Below are 6,638 nucleotides of genomic sequence, written 5' to 3' on the forward strand. Positions count from 1 at the left end.
CCCATCTATATCTATCTATCTATCTATCCATCCATCCCCAGGGACCCCATCTATATCTATCTATCCATCCATCCATCCCCAGGCACCCCATCTATATCTATCTATCCATCCATCCATCCCCAGGCACCCCATCTATATCTATCTATCCATCCATCCCCAGGCACCCCATCTATATCTATCTATCCATCCATCCCCAGGGACCCCATCTATATCTATCTATCCATCCATCCCCAGGCACCCCATCTATATCTATCTATCCATCCATCCCCAGGCACCCCATCTATATCTATCTATCTATCCATCCATCCCCAGGCACCCCATCTATATCTATCTATCCATCCATCCCCAGGCACCCCATCTATATCTATCTATCCATCCATCCATCCCCAGGCACCCCATCTATATCTATCTATCCATCCATCCCCAGGCACCCCATCTATATCTATCTATCTATCCATCCATCCCCAGGCACCCCATCTATATCTATCTATCCATCCATCCATCCCCAGGCACCCCATCTATATCTATCTATCCATCCATCCCCAGGCACCCCATCTATATCTATCTATCTATCTATCCATCCATCCCCAGGGACCCCATCTATATCTATCTATCCATCCATCCATCCCCAGGCACCCCATCTATATCTATCTATCCATCCATCCATCCCCAGGCACCCCATCTATATCTATCTATCCATCCATCCCCAGGGACCCCATCTATATCTATCTATCCATCCATCCCCAGGCACCCCATCTATATCTATCTATCTATCCATCCATCCCCAGGCACCCCATCTATATCTATCTATCTATCCATCCATCCCCAGGCACCCCATCTATATCTATCTATCCATCCATCCATCCCCAGGCACCCCATCTATATCTATCTATCCATCCATCCATCCCCAGGCACCCCATCTATATCTATCTATCCATCCATCCCCAGGGACCCCATCTATATCTATCTATCCATCCATCCCCAGGCACCCCATCTATATCTATCTATCCATCCATCCCCAGGCACCCCATCTATATCTATCTATCTATCCATCCATCCCCAGGCACCCCATCTATATCTATCTATCTATCCATCCATCCCCAGGCACCCCATCTATATCTATCTATCCATCCATCCATCCCCAGGCACCCCATCTATATCTATCTATCTATCCATCCATCCCCAGGCACCCCATCTATATCTATCTATCCATCCATCCCCAGGCACCCCATCTATATCTATCTATCTATCCATCCATCCCCAGGGACCCCATCTATATCTATCTATCCATCCATCCATCCCCAGGCACCCCATCTATATCTATCTATCCATCCATCCATCCCCAGGCACCCCATCTATATCTATCTATCCATCCATCCCCAGGCACCCCATCTATATCTATCTATCCATCCATCCATCCCCAGGCACCCCATCTATATCTATCTATCCATCCATCCCCAGGCACCCCATCTATATCTATCTATCCATCCATCCATCCCCAGGCACCCCATCTATATCTATCTATCCATCCATCCCCAGGCACCCCATCTATATCTATCTATCCATCCATCCCCAGGGACCCCATCTATATCTATCTATCCATCCATCCCCAGGCACCCCATCTATATCTATCTATCCATCCATCCATCCCCAGGCACCCCATCTATATCTATCTATCCATCCATCCCCAGGCACCCCATCTATATCTATCTATCCATCCATCCATCCCCAGGGACCCCATCTATATCTATCTATCCATCCATCCCCAGGCACCCCATCTATATCTATCTATCCATCCATCCCCAGGCACCCCATCTATCTAATCTAATCTATCTATCCCCATCCACCCCCTCTATCTACACACACACACCCTCTATCTAATCTAATCTAATCTAATCTAATCTAATCTATCCCCATCCACCCTCTATCTAATCTAATCTAATCTATCTATCCCCATCCACCCCCTCTATCTACACACACACCCTCTATCTAATCTAATCTATCTATCCCCAGACACCCTCTCTATCTGTCTATCTCTCTCTCTATCCACACCCACACCCACACCCACACCCTCTCTCTCCATACCCAGCACTCTCTGTCCCCTTTCAGAGTAGCGCCCCTAGTGGCAAGGGGGAATATTATGACAATGAGGGGCAGCTTGTATGGGCTGAGCTCATGCTCCCCTCTACCCCCCACCAGCTCCCTGTGCGCCACCCCCCGTCCCCCTCTACTTCAGGGGCTCCCTGCCCCTCCCCCATCGTCCCCTGGCATGGGGTCTGCCTGTTTGCCCCCCGTGTCTCCCGTGGCAGGGAACCCCCCACATCAGGGTCTCTGTGTGCCCCCATTCTGCCCCCAGGAGCTGTGTGTCTCCCCCCCAGCCTCCCGTCCCCCATGCCAGGGACCATGTACCCCCCCCATTCCCCGCCTTTCCAAGGGCTCTGTGCCCCTCCCCCCATTCCACCTCCGTGCTACGAACGCTGTGTGCCCCACAGCCCTCCCCCCATACTAGTGACCTCCGTTCTCTCCCCCTACCCCCACGCCAGCCTCGTTAGCCTCCTCCATTGGACTCTCTCCCCAGAGCCCCGTTATCCATGCCAGCGACTTCCAGTGGCGGTGAGTCCCACAGGCTAAGCCACGCCCGGCGGTGCGGAAAAGGTCTCCCCGGTCTGTCCATTGAGAATCCCCCCGCCACATCCATTCCTCCAGCCGCCCCCCCACACACACACCTCCCGCGCCTGTAGGTTGGCGGGGGGGAGGGGGCAGCATCTCAGACCGCCACTTCCAGGGCGGGGCTTCTGGCTCCGGGCAGGGGGCACTTGGAAACGGGGCGAGCCAAATGACAATTAGCCTCCGGTGTCCTTAATGGGCAAAGCCCTTGACCCCCCCCTGCTTCGGGGTGTTATTGGGGGTTGCAGAAGCCCCCCCCCTTATCCTAAATGACCTCCCATCCCAGGGACGGCCACCCGGGGCCCTCCTGCCCCTGCCCTACACAGTGCGTCCCCTAGCGGTGAGCCTGGAGCGTGCGCCGTTACCCACCGCTGTTAGCGATAATCCCCAGCATCAGCCGCCCAGCCATCGCCCGCCACGCCGCGAACTAAAACACTCGTGGGGCGCCGGGCCCTGCATGCCAGGGCAGTGGCTCCCCCCAGCCTGGGTACCCGTGACTGTGTTCGCCACACGCTCAAGCTAAGGGTTGACTGGATGCCAGGACAAGACCGGGGGGATGCACCGGAGCTGAGGAACAAAGAGGCGCGACTGGACGTGCTGTGTGATGCCCCGGAGAGCCTGGGTTGGCCCAGAGGCTGGCAGGCACAACCTGGGTGCAGATGCTGCAGGGTGGCGCGGTGAAGGACAGGCGTCTGCCACGGCTTCTCCGTGAGCAGGGCTCCGAGCCCGCCGGCCTGCAGGAAACGAGGCCCAATGCAACAAAGCTAGTGTAACGCCGCTGACTCCGGATTCACACGGGGGTGAGCGAGCGGGGAATCAGCGCCTCTAACTCCACTGGAGTGACTCCGGATTCACACGGGGGTGAGTGAGAAGGAAATAAGGCCCCACTGACGCCAGCGGGGTGACTCCAGATTCACGGGGGAGGGGGGGGGGAAGGGGATCAGCACCCCAGGCCCTGGCAGGGGGCAGGCGGCATGGGGATTAGAAGCCCTCTGGCTCTCTGTGCCGTGTCTCGCTCTGGGTTGGACAACGTCAGTGGCTCGATCAGGGGCCATTTCCAGACACCGGCTGCAGACCCAGCCTGGCATCTCCGCGGTACCTCTGCCCTGGCCTGTCGGCGGATACATCCCTGCCGGTGTCTGGCTGGGGAGGCCACTCTGCGGGGATCAGGGCTCTGGCACCGGGCTCACGTCCACAGATCGGCCCTGGGGGCAGGATCCCACCGGAGCTGGGGCCACCCCAAGTGGCGGGTTTTTGGCTGGAGAGTCGATGACGGGTTGGGTGGAAGGAGAGCGAGTCCTGAATGCTGACCATCCAGGGCCTGTCTCTCCGAGCGTCGGGGGATCCCTCAGAGGAATTTGGGGGGCATTCCCCATGGCCACAGAATTTGCTTTTCCTGGACCCAGCAGTGCCACCCATCCACAGGCCCCTGCCTGGCATTTCACCCCCGAGCCAGCGAGATCTCCGGGCGTCGCCTCTCCGAGCAAAAGCAGCCAACCGCCACGAACAGGATTTGAACCTACACGGGGACACCCCACTGGATTTCAAGTCCAACACCTTAACCACTCAGCCATCACAGCTGAGCGCCTATAACTGTCCTGCGTCTCAGTGGGGTCGTTACCCAGCTACTGGCGTGAGACCAACTTCAGACAGCAAACTACAAAACCCTACTGCTCTCATCCCGGGTAAAACACAGACTCAGGGCAACCCAGCCCGGCCCTAAGACCAGAGCTGAAGAAACCCAGCGGCGAATGGCTTGCGAACGGGCGGCCGGCCGGCGGGCGAGCCCACAAAGCCAACTTTCGGGCCTGGGTTTCGATGCCAACGCTGGCTCGACGCCGGGGGAACGCCCTGGTTGCAGGGTTGATTGGAGGGAGCCGGCGAAGGGGAAGTATCTTTTATTGGCCCAACTTCGGGGGAAGAGGGAGACAAGTAGGTCCTGAATAAGCCGGCGGCATCGGAGCTGGGGGGCTAGAGAAGATGGGTGCCCCATCGTGAATAGGGGGGAGGAAATACAGCGAAGGAAAACGGGCCTGACTGAAGACGCAAGAGGTAGGCCGGGCACAGGGTCATGCGGACCAGCCGTGCCACGGAGATGTCCTGGAAACAGGCAGGCCCAGGGACCACATCTGGGGAATCTATGGTGGCCTGCGTCCCCCCTTCCGCTGCCCCCCTCCCCCATCTACCTGCCGCCCCCGTCCAGATCTACCCAGGGCAGATCGTGGCCTCCCTGTGCAGCCATGGGCTGCCAACTGCCCTGCCCCCACTCCCCGTGCAGTTTCCGTGCCTCAGTTTCCCCACTCCCACGGTACGGCTACCCGCTAGCTGTGACGGAGTGAATTCCTCCCGGCCTGCGGAGACCCCGAGGGAGGAGGCAGGCTCGGGGTGTCAAATACGCGCTAGCACCACTGTGCCCCGGGACCACCCGGAGAAACCCCGACCCGGAGACCCCGCGTGACAGGCAAACTCAGCCAAAGGACGGAGGCGGGGGGTACGCCGTGCCTGGGCTCCACTGCCTCTTCCAGCCCGGCTCCCAGGCTTGACTCAGAAACCCCCTTTTTCCTGGGCGCTAGAGAAACTGGCACTGGCGGCACTGGGGAGGGGGTTTCGGTGGGCCTGATGGCCAGTCCCCGTTTGGGGTCACCCATCCCAGCCACATCGGGGCAAAGGGGAGCGCAGAAGCCAGCCCCAGACCCCGCCCATGGGGTTCAGGCCAGAGCCCGCCCCATACAAGGCTGGGGCAGGGTAACAGCTTGGATTCAAAGCCCCCAGTGGGGCGTTTCTGCCAGAAAACCGGCGCCAGCAGCCAGGGGGGGCCCTATGTCGGGCGGCCCCATGAGGCTTGGTGCAATCGTACAGGGAGTGATACAGCAGAAAATGACCTGGGGGTGCGCCTGTGGGGAGATGCCTCCGGGCATGGGGGCAAGGGAGGCCCTGCCCACCAGTAGCAGGAGGGGAATGTGCCCTGGGGAAAGTAACCAAACACCACTTGATCCTTATTAGGACCCCAGCCTCTCTCAAACTCCCAGTTACTACAATGAGCAGCCGTGACGTGAAAACCGGGCTTCAGCCCTGACAGGAACGATGCCACCAAGGATTCAGGCTCTTGGCAGACGCAGGCAGCGGTGGTCCCACGGGGGACAGCTCTCCCTTCTCACAGCAATGGGCTCAGGCTCTCAGCAAACTCAGGCAGTGTTGGTCACGAGGGGCAGCCCCTTTCTCAGAGTGATGGGGTCAAGCGCTCAGCAGCCACAGATAGCGTCCTGGGGGGCAGCTACAAGTTCAGGCTCTTGCCAGACACAGGCAGTGGGGGTTACTCTCACTTGGCCCCTGGGGGCCACTACCAGGCTGTTGTTCTTCCCCGCCCTGTTTTGCACAGGGCCTTTGTAAATAGACGCACTGTCTCCTGGCCCTAGGCCTCCACCTCCGTACCCTGGCACACCCACACGTCCCTCCACCCCTCCCGCCTCCGCTGGCGTGTCGGCTTGGTGAAGGGGGCTGCCTCCATACATGACCCATAGGTCAGGCCGGATTTCCCGGCTGAATCTTGCCTACAAGGCCCTCGTGATTTCCCCCCCCCCCACACACACTTAATGGTGCTGGAGAATCCACCAGGGCCCCCGGGAAACAGGGCCAAGGGTTAATTCGGCTGGCGGTGAAAAACTCAGACGGTATTTCCCAGCTGAATCTCAAGAGTTTGGCCAGATCAACAAGCTCTCCCCGCTCCCATCTCAAACTGTCCCTTCCCCTACATGGGCTCCTAGCGTCTTCCCCTTTTAACCACTCACAGGGCTCTTGGGCGAACCCTCGGGCAGCCCACCTGGCAACAGGGCCCCAGAAAGGGAAAGCTGCCCTGCTCCCACGCCGGGGTTCCCATTCAGACATCCTTTCGGCCGCAGCCTGGCCCAGGGGCCATACCTCGAGGGGGTCACTAACCTCCTGGGCAAGGATGAAAACCAGCCACATTTGTG

At 58.6% G+C, this 6,638-nt stretch overlaps 1 non-coding gene across 1 annotated transcript; it reads right to left on the minus strand.

The window, feature by feature from the left end:
* Positions 1-4,165: 4,165 nt before the first annotated feature.
* On the minus strand, positions 4,166-4,247 carry TRNAS-UGA (transfer RNA serine (anticodon UGA)). The gene has a single exon. It is a non-coding gene; the product is annotated as a tRNA-Ser (tRNA).
* Positions 4,248-6,638: the final 2,391 nt, after the last annotated feature.

This window comes from Malaclemys terrapin, chromosome 15, assembly GCF_027887155.1.
Source record: "Malaclemys terrapin pileata isolate rMalTer1 chromosome 15, rMalTer1.hap1, whole genome shotgun sequence".
Taxonomy (NCBI): Eukaryota; Metazoa; Chordata; order Testudines; family Emydidae; genus Malaclemys; species Malaclemys terrapin.